The 26,262-nt window shown below is 39.1% G+C and overlaps 1 long non-coding RNA gene across 1 annotated transcript in view; it reads right to left on the reverse strand.

Annotated features, from left to right (window-relative positions):
* Nucleotides 1–22,315, reverse strand: part of LOC139364291 (uncharacterized) — a 74,069-nt gene extending 51,754 nt beyond the window's left edge. The window contains exons 1-4 of the long non-coding RNA XR_011625885.1: nucleotides 21,178–22,315; nucleotides 14,166–14,223; nucleotides 3,632–3,739; nucleotides 597–764 (exon numbers count right to left, since the gene is read on the reverse strand). This is a non-coding gene — a long non-coding RNA (uncharacterized lncRNA). The remainder of the gene's footprint in view (nucleotides 1–596; nucleotides 765–3,631; nucleotides 3,740–14,165; nucleotides 14,224–21,177) is intronic.
* Nucleotides 22,316–26,262: the final 3,947 nt, after the last annotated feature.

A 26,262-nucleotide genomic window follows, 5' to 3' on the forward strand; every position in this document is an offset into this window, starting at 1 on the left:
ACCCAGCAATGCCAAACTCACTGATAAGGTTACCGTTTACAGAAATACAGTATGGGGGTACTGAAAGCAACAAGAGGAAACGAAACTGTCTATAGGATCCTGATGGGGGGGTCTCATTTTACAACAAAAAGAGCTTTATGCAATGGACTCTTGAGTTATAATGAGGCTTAAAGGGAGAAAGACAGTGGTCTCAATGCCACTGTGGCCAAATAAGATTGCTAAATTGCTTTCCAAATCTCCATTTCTTATTTTATAAACAAAAAACAACACTAGCCTTCAAATGCCAACTTTTCAAGACCCCAACTGCTACTGAGAAATACTCCCAAAGACATGGGAAGAAACATCTATTGATTCAAACATAAAAGGTGTTTGGCTCATCAGCCCTGTGCTAATGGTTCAAGAAATTTAAAACAACATAATTAGCTCCCTGAATTTATGGAACTAAGCAGAACCCATCCTCTTTATGTCAGGCCAGTGCCTCATCCCGGCCCCAGAGGCATCGCTAAAACTTTTAAAAGTACAGATTCCTGAAAACAACCCTTGGAGGAGTTTATGACTTAGGGCTAATGTTGAGAACCACTCTGCTAGGCACTCACCTTGGTATTTGTATGCAGTCCAAGCATTCCAACATAGCCCTCGGAGCACCTGCCATTTTCTGGCATAAAAGTTCTGTAGTATTCTTTCTGCACTATCGCCAACTCTAGGGCCTGAAGATTTTAAAGATATGCAAAGCATCTTCCATTCCCAGCTGAGACTGGACACACCTGAAATAGGTAAAAGTGACAGACAGACTGCATGGTATGGAACACTCTTCCATGTTTCCAGAAAAAGGGCTCAATCTGAAACACAATTATTTCATTTCTTCCTTTCTACTTCCTAAGCATTGGTGGTTCAGTTAACAAACGGTACCTGAGAAGCAGTGTTGGCACCTTGAGGCAATGAAAGTACAAGTGAGACGACCTCGCGACCTGCTTTTGACACCCCCTCATATGCCTGCCTCGAGATCTTGGCTTCTCAAGGGCATGAAAAATCAGCTCCCCATTCATTTATTTTAAAAAAAAGTTTATTTCCTGCTTCCTATGTACAAGCCCTGTTCTAGGCACTGGGGACACAGCAGTGAGTGAAACACACAAGTTTCCTTCCATTGTTGGCTTACAGTCCAGATAAAAGAGACAAGTAAAAAACAATGGCAAAAAAAGTGTCAAATTATCATGATTTCAACGAAAGAAATTAAAAATATGTTGTTAAAAAGAGTGAAGGGGCCGGGCGCAGTGGCTCACGCCTGTAATCCCAACACTTTGGGAGGCCAAGGCGGGCGGATCACAAGGTCAGGATTTTAAGACCAGCCTGGCCAATATGGTGAAACCTCGTCTCTACTAAAAATACAAAAAATATTAGCCAGGCACGGTGGCATGCGCCTGTAGTCCCAGCTACTCAGGAGGCTGAGGAGGGAGAATCACTTGAACCTGGGAGGCGGACGTTGCAGTGAGCCGAGATCACGTCACTGCATTCCAGCCTGGGAGACAGAGCAAGACTCCATCTCGAAAAAACAAAAAGAAAAAGAAAAAGAAAAAAAAGGGTGAAGGCCAGAGTCACAGGACAAACATTGCATAATTCCACTATTTATATAAAGTATCCAGAATAGTCAAACACATAGAAGCAGAGAGTAGAATGGTGGTTCCCAGGGTCTGTGGGGAGGGAAGGATGGGATAGGGAGTTGCTATTCAACAGGTATAAAGTTTCAGTTACATGAGATAAGAAAGTTCTGGAGATCTGTGGTACAGTATTGTGCCTATCATAAACAATACTGTGTCGCACAGTTAAAAACTTGTTAAGAGGGTAGGTTTCACATTAAGTATTCCTACCACAATGAAAAGCGTGAAGCCGGACATGGGAGTGGGCAGGGAGATGAGGAGGAGTCGGGGGGGCCCTTTCTTCCCTCTCTTTACTCCTGCCTCAGAAGGTAACATCTGAGCTGAGCTCAAGGAAGAGAAAGAACCAGGATGCAGAGAGCCTACAGAAGGAGCAATGTGACAGCTGAGGCCTAATACGAAGCAGGAGACACTCAAAAGGGACTATGTGCAAATATGCAGGCAGAGCTTAATGAAACTAGCTACTGAGGGCTACCAAACCCAGGGCTACCAAAAGTGGGGGGAACCATGAGCACCCGTGGCCTGCAGGGACAAAGGGAGGAATGGCTACCAAAAGATGGAGAGGACCCCTGATAGGAGCTGTGGCCTTTGGTAAAGGGATGCAATCATCCTCAGGTGACTAGCCAGCAAGGAAGGAGCAGGCGTGTGGTGGTAAATACCCTGAATAAATATCTCCTCTTCACTCTCTCTCTGATCTCCTGGTAGTGCTTCCCACTGGCCAATTCCAACAGGAAGTCAGGAAGCAAGAGTGTTCATCGATGCAATTCACACCATCAGCCTACTGGCACACAGAACAAGATGAGAAAGACTGAAGACTGGGTATAGAAAGGCAAATGGAAGGCATCAGCATAATCACCAAGTGCAAAAGCTTGCAATGGGAAATAGCATAGCCTGTTCAAGGAGTAGAGGGGCCACTGTGCTGGAGCTTCTTAGACAAGCTATAAGGTGTGACAGACAGAAGATAGGACCCAGATCATGTGGGGCCTACCATGCCATAGTGAGGTGCTGCTATTTAATTCTGTGCCCAACAGGAAGTGTTTTAGAAGGTTGGGATAGGAGACAGAACCAGATCTCACTTTTAAAGACCACTTTGCCTGCTGTGTGAGTGTGTACTATAGCAGTGGTAAGGGTGGAGGCAGGAAGGAACCAGTGCAGCAGGGGTGTGATTAAGCCACCCCAGAACTCACATGTGCAGAGAAATTACACTTCTGCTTTCCCTAGATCTAATCTATTCTTGCTCACTAGCTCCTATGCACTATAGAAAAACAAAAAAGCAGGGGATAACCTTTAGATCAATACAATAGTTTAAATCTTGCTTTTGGTAAAACTCGGCCTCTTTCACTAAACATACTTAGTCTCTAGATTTCAGCAACATCCCTGGCCCCCAGGATAGTGCTGGGGAGAAAGAAGTGTACATGACCTTGAAGATTTTGAGGGAAAAGTCCTTAAAACCATGCAGGGTCTTTTGGCTCCCCAGCAATGTGCCTTGTTCTCCTTGTGATTAGCCCTCAGTGGTGTCATTAGGGGCTATGGCTGAGGCTGCAGCTGGGAGGCACCTTGGTCTATGCTCCCTCTCAGCTCAGTTGGACCCAATGACTCCTTGTATGACAGCCTCATTCATTTCAGCTCTCACGGGCATTACAAACCCCTCTGAGTCTCTGTAAGTCCCCTATCTCAACAGGCCTTTGTAGGCCTTATCAGCTCTTAGGTCTGCATTCATGTCTTGGGAGAACAGAGGAAGTATTGGGGATGCAAATTAGACCATCACTCTCCCTGACCACATCTCTGAATTTATTTCATGTGGTCACCCTCCATGTTTGCCAAGAAGGTCCCTCAAGGAGCTTCCAGGTGATCTCTTCCCAGTGTCCCAGACTGGAAGCAAGGAAGGAACCTCTCTGCCCTGTTTCCCTTTATGAATTTAACAGAATTCCCACTCTACAGGGTTGAGACCAGAAGGAAGATCAGAGTGTTGAACTCACCATGTACCTCTTCTGACCCCCTTCTGTCTTCCTCCTCCAAAAATCTATTCAGGCTGGAGTGCACGCTTCATTATCACAGCCCTCATCTTCTGAACTGCTGTCTCATTACTGAGCATTAATCGTGAATAAACATTCTATTAATATGTGTTATTGCAGAAATTCACAGTCTAATTTTCCAGGCCTACTCCGTGCTATGAAAATAAAAAAATAAAAACATTTATAAAATCTTTTCTCTCCCTATAAGGACTAGTTTTTAAGCCTACTGTCTTTCTGCAGAACCCCATTTTTGATTGTCAGAAGCCAAATCTTAACTCTTACTTTCAGTTTGCACTCATTTATCTCATCTCAGAGGCAGATATATTCAGGAAAAATAGAAAAGCACATGAAATTGTTCCAAACCATGGCCATCATTATACCTCCTAAGCTATCCTAATGTTCTGGGTGAGAAATAACCATAGCTTGATACCTGTTGGAAGTGGAGTAGACAGTAGGAGAGATAAGTAAAAGAAGGCAGGATGAGGAAATATTTTGGAGGTAGAACTAACAAAATTAGCTGATGGATTAGATGGTAGGGGTGAAGAAAGCTGAGGAACCAAAAATGACTCGTAAGTCAGTAATAGCTGGTTGTCCATTTTTACAGAAATGGGGAGTCCTGGGGAAGAAACTGGTGTGCAGTGGGAAAAGTCAGGGATTCTGTTTTGAACCTATTAAATTTGAAATTCCAATGAGATATCCCAGTAATATGAAATAGACCACTCAGATGAGAGGTCAGAGATGAGGATAAAAATTTGGGAATCGGCAGCATACAGATGGTATGTCAAGCCCACTGTACAGTATGAAGGAAGGTTCCGTCTGTGCATGGAAGGCACTGGGGATGAAAGCCTCCATAGGCCAGCCCACGTCAGGTCAAAGAAGAAAAAACCCAACCACTCCCAAACCTAGCTCAAGCCAAGCTCTCAGATTCAGCATAGCATTTAAGATCCAGAATCAGGCACCACAAACCCATCTTGAATTTAGCAATAACCACAAGAGAGAGAAAATGTACATGTTGAAATTAGGTCATCATTATTGTACAGGCTTTTGTTTCAGAGAAAGTTATAATTATTTATTTGGGACCAGTCATCATGGAGAAAGCCTGTGAAGCAGGAGACCAATGAGAAACAGCATTTCCTAATAGCTTGGACTTTTCTATCAACGAAGGATCTTGTGATATACCAACTTTTCAGCCCAGAAGCCACCTGGAGGGTTGGTTCTCTTTAGTTTTTGGCCATGTTCTCTTAACATTTTTGTTGCTGGTAGGAATTGGGAGAAAAGAACTCACAGGCCTCTCTACCTTAATGGGGGAAAAGGACCAGAGTGGGGAGCTTGAGGAGTGAAATAAATAATACTATTTCCAAGGAAATAGCCCCACCTGCTGAAACAAATTTCCATCTGGGTTGGGGAGGTAAGGGAGGTAAGATTTGAGTTTCTTCAGGAATTATGACTACTTAACAACTATAACCTTCTTGCTCCCTCTACAGGGCAAAGGTATGAATAACATGACTACAAAGAAAAAAATCATAATAGAAGCCATGGCTTCATTTTTATCTGCACCTTTCTTACATCACTTTGAGATAAGTATTTTAAAAGAGAGACAAAATAAAGGCAATGAATTAAAATTCCTCTGGCACTTTCCACATACTCTGACATTTGAAGCCCAAGAAATGGGGGTGCTTTGCAAGCAAAGCCAGCTCTATGACACTAATCAAATACTTAAGACTGGCCTTATAAGATAGAGAAAGGGTACAATATTGCATTGCTTTTATTAATCTATTTCTCTAAATAACTAATTATTTCTTCTGAAAACAGGAGGATTCTGTAACATGGCGTTCCTTCACATGTAAATTCATTCTAGAAGAATAATGGCTGGACTTTGTTTGAGGTTTTCTGAATTTTAATGAGGACATCATTGTTGCCAGGCAACTTTGTACTCCAGATACAGGTGCACATGAAAGTTAAATTACCTTATTATTCTAATGAATCTACTCTGACAAAAGTCTGGTATAACAATTTGTCTACCTAGATCCAGCAGCTGAATGAAGGAAACAAGTCCAGGAGTCAAAGACAATAAACATGAATAAAGCCAGTTCTCATAAGACCATTCTCCAAGGTTTCAGTACAATGGTTCCAAAGTAGCACTGAGACTAATTTTAAAAAGCTTCATTTGAGCCTAATGATTTTACAATAGAACAGACACTGATAACATTTAGACAGAAGGAATAATATCTCAGAGCTGTGGGTTCAATTTGGGTAACAACGTTTTATAAACGCATAGCCAGACGGTAAATTGCTTTAGCTTTCAAGATTATTGCTGCAATAATTAACTATTCTTTCAGAAGAACAAACATTTGTCGCCATAGGCAATGAATAGATAGCAAAAGACAAATCACACCATGACAAAGTAAAAATATCAAAAAGGGACTTAACAGGTGATTCTGTCCAATTTAGCATGTGACGAAAGTGGCATCTCAAGCCACTGGGGCAAAGATGTACTTTTTAATAAATGGTGCCAGGACAACTGGGTAGACAGTTGGAAAAAAATAAAATAAAATTAGATCCGCATTTCATGCCATACAAAAGAATAAATTCCAAATGTATCAGAGACCTAAGTACAAAAAATAAAATTATACAATTACTAGAAGAAACCATGAGTAAATTACTCTCTGTTCTCAGTGTAGAGACTTAAAATAGAGGCAATAAAAGATAATTTGACCACACAAAAATGAAATATAACACATGGTAAAACAGCAACACCATCATCACCATAAACAAAGTCAAAAGACAACTAGGAGAAAATATTTGCAACAGACATATCCCTAATATGTAAAGAGATTTTGAATAGGGAGAAAGGACCAAAAACCCAATATCAACAGACAACTGAACCAAAAATATATAAAATGAAATATACAAAATGGCCCTTAAATATATGAAAAAAATCTTATAGTTATAAAAATGCAGCCAGGCATAGTAGCTAACACTTGTAATCACAGTCTTTTGGAAGGTTGAGGGAAGAGGATTGCATGAGCCCAGGAGTTTGAGACCAGCCTGGGCAACATAGCAAGACCCTATGTTTACAGAAAAAAAATTAAATTAGCAGAGTGTGGTGGTGCACACCTGTAGTCCCAACTATTTGGGAGGCTGAGGTAGGGGATCACGTGAGTCTAGGAGTTCAAAGCTGCATCATGCCACTGCACTCCAGCCTGGGCAACAGAATAAGACTCTGTCACAAAAATTTAAAAAAAAAAAAAGAAAAATGGACATTAAAACAACACTGAGATACCATTTCTTATTTATCAGATTGGCAAAATTAAAAAGTATGACAATACATTCTGTTGTCAAGCCTGTGAGAGAATATTCTTGAACATTGCTGGTGAGAATGAAGATTGGTACAGCCCTCCTGGAAGGAAATTTAACAACTCTTAGTAAAATCATGGATGCATTTAGCTTTTGTCCCGGCAATTCTACTTCTTGGAATCTACTCTGAAGTTCAACCTCCAACAATACAAAATTAATATGCACAAGGTTATCTGTTACAGCACTGTAATTACAAAATGTTGGAAGCGACCTAGATGCTCAATGTTCATACACAGAAGAGTGTTTGAATAAACGATAATGCATCCAACACAGTGGAATACTATGCAGCTATAAAGAAGAATGAAGATCTCTATGAACTTATATTGAGTGATTTCCAGGACACATTAAATTTAAAATGTAAAATATGAAATAGTATCTACAGTATGCTACCTTTCATGCAAAACAGAAAGGAATCTAAATATATACGTATTTTTTCTTTCATAGGTATATTCATTTGTACAAAAGAATCAACTGGCCAGGTGCGGTGGCTCACGCCTGTAATCCCAGCACTTTGGGAGGCCGAGGCAGGAGGATCACAAGGTCAGGCATTCGAGACAAGCCTGGTCAACACAGTGAAACCCCATCTCTACCAAAAAGGTTTTGTGTTTTAAAAATACAAAAAATTAGCTGGGCCTGGTGGTAGGTGCCTGTAATTCCATCTACTCAGGAGGCTAAGGTAGGAGAATCACTTGAACCTGGGAGGCAGAGGTTTCAGTGAGCCAAGATCATGCCATTCCACTTCAGCCTTTGCAACAACAGTGAGATTCCATCTCAAAAAAAAAAAAAAAAAAAAAAAAAGGATAAATCATAAATTAATGAGACTGGTTAAGAGTAAGTGGGAACAGGGCAGAAAGGAATAGGAAAAAGAAACAGGGTAATAGTCATAAAGGGGGAGTAAAACCCTTCTAAGTGTATCTTTTAAAATAATTCTGACTCCTAAAATCATATGTTTTATATACCCCCAAAATAAATAAACGATTAAAATAAACCAGGATGTGAGGGGGACAACCCAAAATGGAATAAACAGCAACCAGTGAACTTAATTGTACTGCAGATGAATAATAAGACAAATGAAGAGGGTGAGATGGAAAGAGCGACTGTAAGTATTTTGACTATCTATTATAAAAAGAAAAACCAAAAGAACTATGTATGTGTGCATACATGGGTTAATACACATACATACATTTCCAAGCTCTGTCTTCTGAGAAGCAGTGAGCACACCTAGCTCTAGGATCTTGGTTTCTAAATACCAGTCTCTAATATAAGGAACCAAAGCTCCTTGGAGAAACAGTTGATTTCAGCTTTAGAACAGCAAATATAGATGAGCCTGGGACAGCTTCTGATGCCAGAAAGGAGGGCTCAAAAAATGACAGGGGTAGCTAAAAAAGGATATAGGAGCTAACTAGAGGGAGCTCCTAATGGCTAAGGTGGAAACACTTTGAGCAATAATATACATAATGATACTAATAGATTATGCTCATAAGTCCAAATCGATAAAAAATAAATTAGCATTTCAAATTAATAAATGTGGAAGGAATGATGGAAATAATCACTACTAAGCAAATATCATCGCTAATAACTGTTGCAGGGAACCATCAGTGGATGCTAAAATTAACGGTATTAGAAACGGGATATTTCCATAGTGTCGAAGTATCTCCCTAAAAGGTACTTATTAATTACAAAGGGAAAAATAGTCACTTTATAGTGCAGAAACCTGACAAACACTATCTCAATAAAGTGATCAAAGTAAACATCACCTAGGCCGGGCACAGTGGCTCACGCCTGTAATCCCAGCACTTTGGGAGCCTGAGGTGGGCAGATCACTTGAGATCTGGAGTTCGAGACCAGCCTGACCAACACAGTGAAACCCTGCCTCTACTAAAAATTTTTAAAAATTAGCTGGGTATGTTGGCACACATCTGTAATTCTGGTGGCTGAGGCAAGAGAAATGCTTGAACCCAGGAGGTAGAGGTTGCAGTGAGCCGAGATCCTGCCACTGCACTCCAGCCTGGGTAACAGAGTGAGACTCTGTCTCAAAAAAAAGTAAACATCACCAGTAACAAGACATTTGAAATCATGTACCCCCTGACATCATGCCCTGAGAAGGGCATACCATCATTTCTGTGGCATTATTGCAAAAAATGCATAATCTCACTCTAATCATGATGAAACAACAAACCCCAACAGAGGGATGATCTACAAAATAAGTGGTCATGAAGGACAAAGACTGATTACAGAGACTACAGAGACATGACAACTAAATGTATTGTGGAATTCTGGTTAGATCCCAGACCAGAAGAAGTACATTAGTAGGGAAATTGCTGGAATTTGAATTATTTGCAGATTAGTTTATGATGTCAATGTTAATTTCCTAATTTTTGAAGTATTTTCTGTAAGTCTATACATATTTCAAAATCAAAGGTTTTTAAAGCTAAGGAAAAAAAGTGGTTCCAGCTGGGCGCTGTGGCTCACACCTGTAATCCCAGCACTTCGGGAGGGTGAGGCAGGCAGATCACGAAATCAGGAGTTCGAAACCAGCCTGACCAACATGGTGAAACCCTGTCTCTACTAAAAATACAAAAATTAGCTGGGCGTGGTGGTGCACACCTGTAATCCCAGCTACTCAGGAGGCTGAGGCAGGAGAATCACTTGAATCTGGGAGGCAGAGGTTGCAGTGAGCTGAGATCACGCCACTGCACTCCAGCCTAGGCAACAGAGTGAGACTCCATCTCAAAAGAAAAAAAAAAAAAAACAAAAAACAAACAAACAAAAAAACTGGTTCCATAAGGTGAAAATATTGCCATGTGGTACATTTCTGAAGGGAGTGGCCATATGGAAGAGCTTACTGTTACTGGATTTAAGTTCTACAGATATTACTGTATAAATTATGTAGGAAGAATGTTGGACACTAGAAAAGAAATCAGAACAATATTTTGCTTAAAACATCATAAAATATAACCTATTTGTTTAGCAGATTTGGGAAAAATAGAAATAATAATGTGCTACTTGTGCTTTTTCTATTTTCAGAGCCATAACCTTCAAGCCAGTAAAGTAGTCACTGAATGCACACTATGTACTCAGATTTGAGCTTGGTCCTAATAAGTCCACAAAATTTTATTGGACATATCTTTAGTACCACAAATGAGAGGTGCAAATCCTTTTGGTCTCACCCCTTGGAGTTAATGCTTGCCTGGCCAGACTTAAGCAATAGGAGACAGATGTCAATAGATACATGTTTCTTCCTTTTGTTCCGCAGGCAAACAGTTCTGAGACACATTTAAAAGAAGATTCCATGAAGATTGAGTACCAGTCATCCAATTTAAGAACTCAATAATACATCACAGTATTCCCCACCCACCACCACCGCCATTCCCTGTTCAATTCTCCTGATCCCTCACATTAGCACAATGGGATCACTACTAAGTAAACTTCTTGCTCATCAGCCTTTGCTCTAGACCAGGGGATGTCCAATATTTTGGCTTCCCTGGGCCACTTGGAAGAAGAATTGTCTTGGGCCACACATAAAATACACTAACACTACTGATAGCTGATAAGCCAAAAAATAAAAAAAAAAATTTTTTTTTAAATCTCATAATGTTTTTAAAAAGTTTACGAATTTGTGTTGGGGCACATTCAAAGTTGCCCTGGGTCTCATGGGGCTGGCAGGCCACAAGTTGTGCAAGCTTGTTCTGCTTTGGAGGATGGTAGGGGGTTGTAGGAAGTGGGAAGAGGGTGATAGAGACTCAAGCCAAGAAAAAGATACAAGCTTGCCCTTAAGAACAAGTTTCAGGACAACCTTGTCAAGGACAAATATGGAACAGATACCAATCAGTGGCAGTACATTATTAAGTTCACAAAATACTCATAAAAATGTCTGCAAATGACAATTCTATCCAGTGAACCATCTATACCAGATATAGGCCAATCATTACAGATAGAACAAGCAAAGATGGCATTCTTTGCCCATGAAGATTGCTCAGGAACCAAATCAGGTTGGGTTTACTTCATGCTACATGGAAAAAAAGGCTATCAAAAGACTTCATAAGCACTGCTCAAAAACTTCTTATACATATAAGCTCCTAAGGAAGTCCATCATTAGTCAACAACAAAGATGAAAAATGAAATCATTTTGACCTGGAACAGAAAAAGATGTATTTCAGATTTTTTTATATGAAAGACAAGTCCTACAATTTATTTTTTTAAGTGAGAGATTTCTCTTGTGGAATATCAGAGAGAAAATATTTGGTTCATTTATGCGAGGAACAAAAAAGCAGAGAAACCTAAAAAAAACACAATCAAAGCAAAAGTCTGATTTGTTAACAAAAATAAACTCAGCCCTATTGTTAATTTTTGACAAAACAGCTGCCTAACAACTTAAACCAACTGCAATCACATTATTTTATAATCTGCACACAAAACTTTTTGTTGCTTTTTTTTCTCCCCAGGTTTCCTTTATGACGTTTGTTCTTTTTTTTGAAAAAAAATTTATTAGCCACTTAAGACAAAAAAAAAGGAATTATGAAGTAAGACTACAGATAACCAGTGTCCAAGTTCCTTGCTACTCTGAAAAATCAGCTGGAAACAGTCAACCACTAAGCATAGTGTGTCTCAAATCTGCTTCAAGGAATCAGGCAAGGTTTTGAGGATAATTGTGAGGCAGGAGAATAGGGCCTGGAGGCAGGGAACCTAAGGACTTCCTAGAACTAAATCAAATGGAAACACTTCAGCTATGACAGGAAATATCCTCTTCATTTACACAGGGCATACACAGAGTAAATAACTTTGTAACTTCACTTTAGCCTATTCATTTACATAGGGCATACATCAAGTAACCAATGGAAGCATCTAGAGGGTATTTAAATCCCAGAAAATTCTGTAACTGGGCCCTTGAGCCGCTTGCTCAGGCTTGCTCCCAACCTGTGGAGTGTGGTATCATTTTCAGTAAATCTCTGCCTTTGTTGCTTCATTCTTTCCTTGCTTTGTGCATTTTGTCCAATTCTTTGTTCAAAACGCCAAGAACCGAGACACCCTCAACCAGTAATAATTGGGCAAAAGGGCTTCTTCTCCTGGGATGAACGGCCCGTCCCAAGTATGGTAAACACACACACAAAGGATTTTAGTGTAAATGAAAAGGATAAAAACACTGTTTGACTCAGATGAGTTCACTTTCTTCACTTCCATATTTAATGCAACTGATAAAGATGACTTGAGTTTCTAAATCCCAAACCCATAAGGCATGTTTCCTCAATATGTCAAATCATGTTGTTTCCATTTATCTTTTACAGAGTTTCTCAAACTATGAGATGCAAGCTTAACATTTTCTAAAATGTTTTCTCAAATAGTAAACCCCACTTCAGTAAGGCCAGGAGCACCATATAATTCAAACAATGCACAAGTGTACCCAGCCAAAGAGGGAGTGAGGGCCAAGGAGGTTGGTCCCAGGAAAAATGCATGAATATAAATGTATTTGCAAACCTTCACAAAATTTCAGGGATCTTAGGTCCTAGGAAGCCCAGATCACAGGTTCAGAACTCCCGACTCTATTGTTCAACCCAAATAAATAAGGTTTGTACTTTACTATACTGACTGAGAATTTGTTGCTGAGTCAGTCCTAACTTAGGCATAAAACTTGTTACAAACGTGCCCTTTTCAAGGTAAAAGAAATTTTATTTTTACCAGCTTAATAAACTGTATTGTCCTCTGCTGCATAATTTACATTTTTATCTAAATAAGATCTTCAGAAGATAGCTTCCAAGCATTTTCTCTGCAATTTGTCTTCTGCCCCATGAAAAGGTCACTCTCTTGCCTTTTATGACTAACATTATGGAAAGCATATCCAGAAGTCCCAACATTTATAATTTTGCAATATTTATTTTATAGCATTTTAAATTTTTACTAAAGTGAGTAGAATTTATCAATTGAAGCTATTGGTTATAATAGTTTAAATGAGTGAAATGACATAAGAACACACCCTAACACACACAGACTCAGCTGCCAAACCCAAGTAACTTAATAATCGATAGTAAAAGGGAGAGAAAAAACATCACACTTCATTTCAGGATGCAGTTATAACCTTAAACTCAATTGTGTTTGTGACATCATCATCTCTGTACGTTAGTATAAAGAGGGCCCCAATATTTGAATGACCTTCAATAATAAAAGCTTTTTGTTAATCTTTTAATTTTCTAAAACACCGCTAAAGTCATAGTAAAAGGTTTTTTTAAGTATAAAACAACAATACAAAAAGAACAGAGGAGTAGGCCCGGCATGGTGGCTCATGCTTGTAATCCCAGCACATTGGGAGGCGGAGGCAGGTGGATCACTTGAGCTTGGAGGTTTGAGACTAGCCTGGGAAACATAGTGAGACACCATATCTACGAAAAATACAAAAAAAATAGCCAGGTGTGATGGTGCGTGCCTGTGATCCCAGCTACTCATATGAGATGGGAGGATTGCTTAAACCCGGGGGACGGAGGTTGCAGTGAGCCAAGACTGCACCACTGCAGCCTGGGTGACAGAGTGAGAAGCTGTCTCAAAAAAAAACAAAAAACAAAAAAACAAAAAAACAAAAACAGAGGTGTACTTCTGTTTCAGGCAATTTAGTGGAGTGAATAATTTGAGAAAAACTCCTAGGACAGATGCCTAAAAGTTCTAGATAAAAAATTTTTAAATCTCCTTAAATTCACAGCTGGGCATTTGAGAATCTCCTCAAAGCTAAAAATGAAGCAAAAACTTGAATCCAGTGAGGTAGCCAAGTCCAAGAGCTAACAGCTACCACTGGAGCTTCTGCTGTCACTGATGGACTAGGTCTTTAGTTCATTGGTCTTTATGCAAACAGAGGCACTGGAGAAAAAGCCTAGCTCGAGAGAGGTCAGATGACACCCACCAGCAACTCCCTCAGTGGAACCAGGAACTAGCCCCCAGAGACGGAGATAGTAAAAAAAAAAAAAAGTGCCTATTTCACCTTGATTCTGGAAAAGAAAGAGAAAAAAAATTTCCTCCATGAGTTTCTATCCAGAAACTGGCCCTGTACACCAAGGCAAAATTTGTACAACCTTTAGGTGTGAAAAATCCCAAGGTGAGAATTTAAAACACCTCCAAGTGACTGGTAGAAATAAGTACAAATCCTAGAGGAACATACCTTGAAGCTTGGTCTCCAAAAATTTATACAGATGACATATCAAGTTAAGCTCAAAAACCTGTACACACAAGAGGAGACAAATTAACATGACTGACACTCAGCAGAACACCAACAACCATATCAGACTCACCGTGACTATATATACAGAGAGAACATAATTTCATTGAATATATTTAAATATAAAAAGATAGTACTTTGAGTATGGAGAGGCAGATTTCATCTATAGAGCATCTAGAAATTTAAAATATATCATTGAATTTAGAAACTCAATAGAGAGATGAAAGCTTAGGTATGGCTGAAGAAATAATAAACTTGAAGTTAGTTCTAAAGAAATTGTTTAAGATAAAGAGTAATAAAGAGATGAAAAATATAAAAGAAAAATTAATCAATATTGGGGACAGAGGGAGTACATTTAACATATCTCTAATAGGAAATTAGTAGAGAATACAGGAATGAGGCAATATTCAAAGACATAATAGTGGAAAAATTTCCAAAACTGTTGAAAGTCAAAAATCTTCAGATTCAAGAATCCTGATGAATCCTAAAAAGACTGAATAAAAAAATTATACCTAGACACTACAGAACAACAAAAGACAGACTGCATATAAAATAGTTTAGGCCAGGCACAGTGGCCCACACCTGTAATCCCAGCACTATGGGAGGCCAAGATGGGCGGATCACGAGGTCAGGAGATCGAGACCATCCTGGCTAACACGGTGAAACCCCATCTCTACTAAAAATACAAAAAAAAATTAGCTGGGCGTGGTGATGGGTGCCTGTAGTCCCAGCTACTTGGGAGGCTGAGACAGGAGAATGGCGTGAACCCGGGAGGCAGAGCTTGCAGTGAGCCGAGACCGTGCCACTGCACTCCAGCCTGGGCGACAGAGCGAGACTCCATCTCAAAAAAAAAAAAAAAAAGTTAGTTTAATGACTGGCTTCAAAACTTCGAGGGTCTGCTCCAGAAAGAAGCAAAATGAGCCCAAAAGGAAGGTCCATGATTGAAGAACCAATGATGAGCATAATAAATGCAAAACATGTAGGAAAATCTAGACTAATATTGACTGCATAAGGCAACAACAATAGTAATACCTAAATTGTGGGGTTAAAATGTAGAGAATTAGGCTCAGCTGTGGTGGCTCACGCCTGTAATCCCAGCACTTTGGGAGGCTGAAGTCAGGAGGATCACTTGACGTCAGGAGTTTGAGAACCAGCCTGAGCAACATGGTGATATCCTGTCTCTACTAAAAATATATGCCTGTAATCCCTGCACTTTGGGAGGCCGAGACAGCAGGATCACCTGAGGTCAGGAGTTTGATACCAGTCTGGCCAACATGGTGAATCCCCGTCTCCACTAAAAGTACAAAATTTAGTGGGGTGTGATGGCGGGCACCTGCAATTCCAGCTACTCAGGAGGCTGAGGTGGGAGAATCGCTTGAACCCAGGAGATGGAGTTTGCAGTGAGCCGAGATAGCACCACTGCACTCCAGCCTGGGCAATGAGAGTGAAACTCTATCTCAAAAAAAAAAAAAAATATATATATATACACAAAAATTAGCCAGGCGTGGTGTTGGGCACCTGTAATCCCAGCTACTCCGGAGGCTGAGGCAGGAGGATCACTTGAACCCAGGAGGCAGAGGTTGCAGTGAGCTGAGATCACACCACTGCACCCCACCCTGAGTGACAGAGCAAGACTCAGTCTCAAAACAAAACCAAAACAAATATACATATAATAAATTATAATATATAATTTTAAATTATATATTTTTAAACAAATATATATTTTATATAGAGAATTAAAATAAACAATAGCATGTAAATTAGGAGGTAGGCAAAAATAGTAATTAATATGCTTGCTAGAACTTTAGAAGAACCACAAAAAAATTAAAATGGCATCATTTTCAATAGGAGGGAAAATGGAATTCTAAAAAAAAATTTAATTAAAAAATTGGAAAAAAATTACCCATCAATTCAAAAGAGAAAAAATATGTATATAAAAAATAGGACAATTACAAAGCACAATGTAAGATGGTAGAAATGACTGCAAATGTATCAGTAACAAAATGTTAAAGGACTAAATTCTTCAGTAAGAGAAAATACATTTCATTGTAAGGCCCATGTCTAGCCACCTGTTTTGTAAATAAAGTGTTACTGTAATAAAGCAACACTCATTCATTTACACACTGACATGGTTATTTCTGTGATAAAACAGCCAAGTTGTGCTCTTCACCAACATCGTATTCTGGGTTTTCTCATCATAAATCATTGTGCCTATTTGTACAAGGAAGATCTGAACAAGCTTTTAATATTCTGACTCAAGCCCATATGAATTGCTAGATGCCAATGGCTTACTACAATCTTTCTCTTTACTACTGGTAAAACCTTCTGCCCGTAGAAAGCCTGCAGGTTGTATAGTATGAGGCATCATCAAGTTTAACAGTGTCCCTCAAACTAAGTCTATAGTTCTGATGGTAGTCTTGAAGGTGTCCCATGCTATATACAACCTTTGTTGCTTGCTGGAAATACACATTTCTCACAAGTGGGCTTACCTCCTATGAAATCCTTTTGCTTAGCTTGTTGGTTATTTAGCAATAAAGGAGCTTAACTTATAGAGGATATGCTTTTGCAGGTAGTCCATGATTTTAGAATGCTTTGGCTACAATACAGGCTTTTGACCTCAACAGGAAATCCAATTAAGACTGGCAGATTAAAAGAACTTTTAAGTGCTCTAATACTTCCTAAGGTGGTAGTTATTATCAAGGTTGAAACTCATCCCAAAAAGGGATAACACAAATGCTAAACAAGGTGTTCTGGCTGGTCACTATGGAAGACAGGCATCTTTTGCTAAGACCCTAGCACTCATGAAACCCCAAAACCACAAAGGGCCTCTTTGTGTACCTCCAAATGGATTCATATAAGTACATCCTGCAATGAGTTTTTAATATGTCCTGTCCATTGTTTGCTTATTGTCAGGATAGACTGAAGCCTTTCCTTGCTAGGGAGCTATGGCTCTACAGTAGAAAAAATATCTAATGTCATATTGCCAACCTGTGGAATTCAAACATCTCTCTAGTGGCAGGGGCCTCAATTTTTCTAGGACTGTTATTAAAGAGCTTTGCAAAGCCCCTCCACTTAATCAGAAAGTTCCCTATCTATATTGCCCCAATATCCAAGAAAAGTAAAGAATAAATAAAACTCTGAATCTCAATTTTGCAAAGTTCCCAGAGACTCTCAAAGTTATATGGTCTAAGATATTCCCATAAGCTTCAATGAGTCCACTGGGGTCTATCAACTCTTGCTTTATAAGTAAATACAGGCCTGCCCAGGCATCTAGGAAAATTACATCTGATTCTAGACTCCACACACTACTGGCAAGCAGACAGGACCAAATGTTGCAAGGAACTCATGCTAAACATCCAGTCTTATCAATAGATAGGAGCAGCCTTTCCCCCAAATCCTCCCAAACAAATTTCATACAACCTGAAACCCAAAGACTTAGTCTTCTGAAAGAAATAACTTACTCATGAACTGGCTAAATAAAGCATACAATTAAACTGAGAGTTGGGATTATACACATTTTCCTTTTGGAGGAGCCACCCAGCTTCCATTGGTTCCATTTCCTTGTAATGAGATCAAATGATTTTCTGGGTAGAATACAAGGATAAATAGCCTATCAAAAAAAAAAAAAAAAAAAAAGCTCCTGTCTCCACCAAAACTATGCTTGGGATCTTTGAGACCTTTTGTGGGAGCTAGCTTTTGTATACAAACTTTCACAGAAAGCTTGAAAGAGAACTAGGGAACAGATTATGCATATTTGGAGACTACCTCACGTCACTCAATTTGACAAGTAAAACACACTACTTCTCTTTCACTTTACAACAACCTAATTAATAGTCTTGACACCATAAATTTCATTGCCTGGAGCCAGACCACTCTTCATAAATGGCCCCAAATCATAGCAAAAGGATTTGACAATACCCATAGGAGTATTTTGACAAAAACCAGACGACTAAGTGGCCACCAGTGAGTGGATTTGTAACACGAAAACCTACTGGCTACTACCTGCAAATTGGACAGAGGCTTGTTATTTTGGTAAACTCCTAACTGACCTCAGGATAGTCCCTGTTATCACCCAAGATCTGTTTTGATTCATCAATTTACCCTCTTGGAAAAAGAGATATCTTCATGAAAGGAGAGAAAATGGGTCTTGGTTTAAGAATGGAAACCCTAATCACTCAAATTTTGGATTGCTTTCTGCTGTCTTCAAGCCTCTTCACTTTATAAGAGGCCTAGAGGTAGAGAAGCTCCTGCATGCTATGGTTCAGAATGAGAAAAGCAGGAAAGCTATAATAAACAATGCAACCACAATATAGAACTCTTTGCCCAAGAAGTTCAGAAAATGGAACTCAAAAGGAGCCCATTAGTTATATTGGTGTCTTGAGAGAAAATGTGCTTTTAGGGGGAAATGGTGTGCTTAAAGCCCTGCAGATGTCTCTGCCATCTTTAACAATACTAAAGAGATCTGGTAAGCTAACCAAAAAATCATTAAATTAATTAACTTTATGATTTGACTAATAATCCCATACCTGGTACTGCATCTCATTATATAGGAGATAAAATCTGTTCTTCTAGCTTAATTTGGACACTCTTGACTCACGGCTTACAGGAAGACAACAAACTGATCATAATCCTTCTCTTGGTATATTTTAGTTACAGGGGCTCAGATGGTGTGTTCTCAAGTTTTAAATGCTGCCGTCCAACTGTTGTCTTACCACATGATTAAACAAATGATCATCCAACAAAAAGAACAGAAAAACCTAACACTTGAATGTTGAAACAACCATCTGGGAAATGATACATGATCATGAGACTATAAATAGCAGTGAATATCTAGACTGATCACATCCCCAGTAGTGAATCCATCAGCTCAGGCCAAAGAATGGCAATAAGGGGGTGAAAAAAGAAAAACTGTTTCCTCTATATTCACATCACTTCTGACACCAAATGTATGGGAGCTTTCCACAGCAAGCAATTCTCCATTTCTCTGTGGATACCAGCAGGGTGTCCTACAATTTAATTCTGACACTGACTATACAGAGACAGTGCAGACCCCACAGGTTAAGGGCTCATTCCCACAAGACTGCCCCTCTTTCCCCACTTCAAATGCCAATCAAAAGCCCAAGCCTCCCATATTTCTGACATCTATAAATCAGGGGTTCCTATGAACCCCTCCTAAGGTTCAGTAACTTACTAGAATGGTTCACTGAACTCAGGAAATGCTTATTACTTCTGGCTTATTATAAAGGATACAACTCAGGAACGGCCAGAAAAGAGATGCATAGGGTAGCAAGGAATGTGGGAAGGGATATAAGTTTCCATGTGCTCTCTAAGCATACCACCCTCCCTGTACCTTCACGTGTTCACCAACCCAGAAACTCCTAGAACCCCTTTATTAAGGGTTTTTATGGAGGTTCCATTACATAGGTATGATTAACTCAATCATTGGTCAGGGGGTAAGGTTCAAAGTTTCAGTCTTCTCATCACAAGGTTGATTCCCCTGGTAACCAGTCCCTATCCTGAAGCTATAATATTTAGGGGCTTTCAGCACCACTCTTTTCATTAAAATATAAAAAGACACTCACTATTCACTCCGGAGATCTCAAGTTTCTGAGAAGCTCTTGTGTCAAGAACAAGGAGTAAGATTTAAAAAGATACTCCTATCACCCCATCACTAATGAAATTGCAAGAGTTTTAGGAACTCTGTGTCAGGAACTGGGGGGCTAAGACCAAATATATATTTCATATTATGTTATATGGGGATATACTAAGAACTGAAACCATCTGCACCCACACAGCTTACTGTCAATATCAACAACTGCCTTCATTCACATAGCATTAATATTCTAGGAAATTTACCCGGAAGGTAAATTTGCAAATAATTTTATTTGTTCATTTCAAGACATAGTCATAATCATTTACCTGAATACCAAACTACTGAACATATCATAATCATTTATCTGAACACTAAACTACTGATCTCACCTTCATCAAAGTATATACTCCTTTCTCAGAATATAGCATTGAATGTCTACTTCTCAAGATTCACTTCATTTTATTTTATTTTACTTTTGAGACCGAGTTTCACTCTTGTTGCCCAGGCTGGAGGGCAGTGGTGCGATTTCAGCTCACTGTATAACTTCCACCTCCTGGGTTCAAGGGATTCTCCAGCCTCAGCCTCCCAAGTAGGTAGGACTATAGGCGTATGCCACCACGTCTGGCTAATTTTTGTATTTTTAGTAGAGACCGGGTTTCACCATGTTGGCCAGGCTGGTCTTGAACTCCTGACCTCAGGTGATGTGCCCACCTTGGCTTCCCAAAGTATTGGGATTACAGGTGTGAGCTACTGTGCCCAGCCAAGATTCACTTTAAAATCCTATCCACAAATGTGTCCAATCATAAGCTCCCAAATGAAAAGACCCAACATAAGCCAGACCCTCAAGGAACCGAAAATATCCTGTCTTTGCTCTCCCTCTAAGATATTATCAAGATGCTGTCAATGTAGTGATCAATAGGATTATGTTGGTGTATTTCAGGAAGACAGGATTTTACATTATAGTAGGAAGTTTAAATTACAAGGTGCCATACAGAAAAGTCCCATGTAAGATTAGTGCAGCATAGCATAGAAGTTACTACACTAACGTTCTCCCAAAGTGTACTTTAAGAAATACTGATCTCTTAGGATATTTAAAGTTGTTGCTTTCAAAAGGGATTCTACATTCAAACAAACTTGATTAATACCAGGTTGAACAAAGGTAAACTGGTCTTATTGGTAACAGGTACTGTAAACATCCAACCGGAACATACTGTATTGACATATATGTGAAACTCATTTGACCATGAGCATCGTCCTCATAAATATCTTGTGGGATTAGTGTTCTACAGAAAATAATTTGAGAAACATTGAACTCTACTAAAGGCAATGATCCTAGGTTCAAGTCTTCATTCCAACACTTACTTGTGGTGTAACCTCACCCAAGTGTTTTAGTCTCTCAGTTTCCTTATCTGTAAAATAATAAAAATATTCATAATAAAAAATATGTGCTCTTCCCACCCACTAATTAAAGGTTGTTGTTAGAGTCACATGAGATAAAGAACAGGAAAACTCTTTGTAAACTCTAAAGCAACAAACACATGAATAAAACGGCTTTTTTTGTTTTGTTTTGTTTTGTTTTAGAGATGGAGTCTCGCTCTGTTGCCGAGGCTGGAGTACAGTGGTCTGGTCTTGGCTCACTTTAACCTCCACCTCCTGGCTTCAAGCGATTCTCCTGCCTCAACTTTCTCAGTAGCTGGGACCACAGGTACACACCACCATGCCCGGCTCATTTTTGTATTTTTAATAGAGATGGGGTTTCATCATGTTGCCTGGCTGGTCTGAAACTCCTGACCTCAAGTGATCCACCTGCCTCATCCTCCCAAAGTGCTGGGATTACAGGTGTATGCACTGAACAAAAGGTTTTTACAATATCTCACATTAGAGATAAGGGAAATCCATGGGTATCATGAGACAGTATTATTAGTGAAATAAAATAGAAAATATTCTATTAAAAGTTGTTTTTTGCGGCCAGGCGTGGTGGCTCATGCCTGTAATCCCAGTGCTTTGGGAGGCCAAGGTGGGCAGATCACGAGGTCAGGAGATCGAGACCATCCTGGCTAACATGGTGAAATCCCATCTCTACTAAAAATATAAAAACTTAGCCGGGCATGGTGGCCGGAGCCTGTAGTCCCAGCTACTCAGGAGGCTGAGGCAGGAGAATGGCGTGAACCCAGGAGGCGGAGCTTGCAGTGAGCTGAGATCTTGCCACTGCACTCCAGCCTGGGTGACAGAGTGAGACTGTCTCAAAAAAAAAAAGTTGTTTTTTGCAAAGTTGGATAACTAGCATAATTGGGGCCTTCTTTGGTGGCTTAACTCAAGATCAGTGGTAAACAACAGAATGAAAAAATACATTCAGCAAAAAAGAATTTATTAAGATGACAGTGCCAAGACACTAGTATGATTCCTTTTGAATTTGGACACTTCTCCTTGCTATGATAAATTTTATGTTGATGCTTCTGAAACAAAACAAAACAAAAACCTTCAGTAACCCAACTGACCTTCTTATTCCTTAGTGTCAAGCATCAGATTAAATCTGATCTCCCCATATGTACAGAAAGAAGTGTCACTGATGTAACCAAAATGCCAAGATAATCATCCACCTTGTGAGTCTATCTTTTCTTAACACAAAGAGTAATGAAATTACTACAGGCATGGGTGTCACAATAATACAAACTGTCACCTGATAGATCTCTTAAGTCAATAGCCCTTTTTGATCAAAAATGAGTTCTATTTAACAATGTGACTAAAGCATTTAACTTTACAGTTATATCATATAACATGGCTTCCAGTAACTCCACTCAAACAAAACTTTGTGGAGGAAGAAGAAATCTATTGATTGAGAGGAGACTCTAATACTTGCTTTCTATCTATCTGCCTTTACATGAGCTGTCTAATGAGGAAACTTCAGTTTACTCACCTCCCACTAGACGTAATGTTCCCAGACTTCAAAAGGTTATTAGATACAAGAAACTGTCAACTTCTAACTTTACTAAGGTCATTTTTAAAAATTACTATCATTTTTCATTTTAGAAACACTAAGTAGTAGAAAGATGTAATCTCAGAATAAAGGGCTGCTCTAAAGATTAATAAAAATATACCACAATGTCCTATTTTTGTGGACTATAATTTCTTTGGAAACTCATATCCAAGATGAGAATAAGTAACAGATCATTTTATGCAGTTTGTACTCAGCTAAAAATCAGCCTGAAAACTGGGATCATTTAACAACCAGAATTTACATATTAACACTGAATGTAACTAAAACTGTTTATATGCAATATATTACTAAAAGTTACCAAGCAATTTGGCTTCTCCAGCAATAAGGTGTCAAAGCATGCACTGACAAGAAGCTTGAAAATCACACCAAAAAAAAAAATAAATAAATAAATAAATAAATAAATAAATAAATAAAAGGAATCACATTCTTGACAGGTTTGCAAAATAATACTTTAAAAAATGGTTCCAGTTATAGTGCAAGTTACAGACTATTAAGCAGTAGGGTTATTCAACCGGAATCCACCTTTATGAACATTAGACTAAGAAACATTTGCAACAACATAAACATATCTCATCCTTTCCTTCCTCCTCCTCAAAGGAAACAAAATGGCAAAATAATTCCTCTTTACCACCGTCAAACTTAAATTGTCCCCATTCTCAGTAGACAACTAAAGTAACTGTCTAAAACGATTTATAAGAATTTGCTCACTAAACATAAAATCCAAATATAAAAGTTACATTAAACAAGCCAAACAAGGCTCTTTTAGACTCAGCCTGCTTTCACATGAAACAGCTATATTTGAACCCAATACATACTATTTTTAAGTTCCAGGATTTCAACTCTGATGCTTACAGAGCATAACATTGGTGTAATGAATTATGAGCTATAATAAAAAATAGATCCCTGAAAGGAAAACTATACTCATTTCACCTTTCATTACCCAGTGTGTTTGTTGTGTCTGATTTGGCCCAGGAATTACTTTCGGCCACATACATGTACTCTTTGTTCCCTCTGACCTTGGAATGTCACAGTGAGAGAAGTAAACCATAGGCTTGAAATGAGCATTCTCAGATAATGAAATACACATGGAATGAGCTGGGTGAAGTTAAATCAAGACACCATTGTTCACAAAGTCCAGAGAGGTAACAGCCACGCTCATAATTTCGACGAAAAGTCTTACTCAAAATGGTTAGGCAGTAAGAAAAATTATCTCAAGTAAGACGTCCAGAGGTAAGGGGTGTTACGTGAGGACTTTCCCTTTGCTTTTCTGAGAGTCTCTTGGCTATGCCATCCTGTTTATTGGCTTCATCCTCAGGCTTTGAGATGACCTCAAAATTCTGTGCATCACTTTAAGATAATGTCAAACTCCAGAAGAGAGAGAACTATCTATTTTCTGAGTCTCATTTTTAAGAGGCCTTGCCAGAAGACCACAACATCTCAGTGGCTCCTTTTGGAGCACATGTCCATTGACCATGTTAATTGCTGGATTGGACGAGCATGTGTGTCCATAATCTAAACTCAATCCTAGCAGGCAAGGATGGAGTCAACTGCCCCTGAAGCATATGAATCCAGGGGAGACACAGATGGATGACTTAAAATCTGGCTTTTGCAGTGAAGGATGGGATGATGCTAGTACAGTGACACAACACAACAGTGTTGACTATGAGAGTAAAGGGCAGGGCAGCCTTTTTCTTTTCTGGCTCCCCCATCTCAGCACTCAGGGTATGAATTATTTCCTAGTGACCTGTTTCGTTTTACAAATGTGAACATCAGTGCTCTGAAGTGTCCCACTACATCACTACAGTTTGTTTCAAACTAACAAGTTTCAGGCCGCAAGGAGCTGACAATCAGGTTTTGGAGACAAGTATGAATCTAATAATTGTCTTCTTAAAGGTAGAGAAGAAATTTCAGTAATCATTTTACACATAAATTGAGGACAAGAGATGGATGGTCTTTGCTCAATGTCACTTAGCTAACTGGTATAATAAATGCAAGAGAAGAAACATTACAAGACAAACTGTGACTTAACGGCCAGAGGATGACAAAACCTCCATTTGTGGGCCAGAAAGGACTTTAAACAGATTTGAGCTGACTTATGAACCAACAGACAATGTGAGGAACATTCACTGAACAACTGATTTGTTAAAAGTGGTCTCAAGAATATTAATTGAGGTAGATGGTTGGCAGATAGTTAATAACATTTAAAATTTCCAGCCAAGAAATGTATATTTGAATCTGTGGAAGATGGGAGATATCTAAAGTTTAGAGAATGTTTCTTAAGAATGCCCTGCTATCTCAAAAAAAAAAAAAAAAAATTAGCCAGGTGTGGTGGCACATGCCTGTAGTCCCAGCTACACAGGAGGCGGAGGCAGGAGAATCACTTGAACCCAAGAAGCAGAGGTTGCAGTGAGGTGAGATTGCACCACTGCACTCCAGCCTGGACTACAGAGTAAGACTGTCTCAATAAATAAATAAATAAATAAATAAATAAATAAATAAATAAATAAATAAAAGCCCAGGTAGCAATATGCCAAATCACCCTAAGGACCTGAACTGATATACTCTAAGTAACCTTATTTCTGACATGCTTTATTAAAAACACTGAAAATAGGAAGGCTTCAAAAACATACATTGCTTAAGTTACTCTTAAAAATTAAGTATGTTTCCACTGAATTTAAAACGGTGACTCTCTTAATTATATTTACATTTAAAAGAAGTTTCAGATAAGTCAAACCTCTATTTGGTCAATTTACTTCCAGTGTTTTCATTTCTCATGTTTTCATGTTTTAGACACAACCAGTCTGAGTTATAATATCACTAGGAAAATAGGCTTAAAAGTAATGTCACACACACCCAAGTGGGTAGAAGACACAAGCTGATTTCATTACCAGGCAAAATACTGATATTATTACCATTTGTAATTAACGAATCCAAACAAACAATTACTTTAAAAGACAGGGATAGGAATGATGTCAGCAATAGGGCACAATAGAAGCCTCCTGACTGTCCTTCCTCCCACAGACACACTGAGTAAAAACACCTACACATAGATCAGCTCTCTCAAGAGAAAGCCAGAATCCAGCTGAAAAACACCTACACACCATATGACTGAGAAAATATCCACATCAAAACAGGTAGGAAAAGTGGAGATACACCAGCACACTAACCCTACCTTGAGCATGGCACCTTAAAAATGGAAAGGAAACTCCAACTCCTAGCTTCTTCCTGATGGGTGAGGGACTTATACCACATATGCTCAACATTTACAGTCCCTGCCTTAGAGTTTGACACTTAAAATTACTTTGCTTGGGAAAGAGGAGGGCACAGCATCGGATTTCCCTCAAGCACAAAGAATAAAGGGGGCTTTTGAACCAACCATACACTCCCAGTCGCTGCAGTCCCCAGGATCAGCTCAGCTCCCAACTTGTTCCTGAAAGGGTTTGAACACA

Source organism: Macaca nemestrina, chromosome 7, assembly GCF_043159975.1.
Source record: "Macaca nemestrina isolate mMacNem1 chromosome 7, mMacNem.hap1, whole genome shotgun sequence".
NCBI lineage: Eukaryota > Metazoa > Chordata > Mammalia > Primates > Cercopithecidae > Macaca > Macaca nemestrina.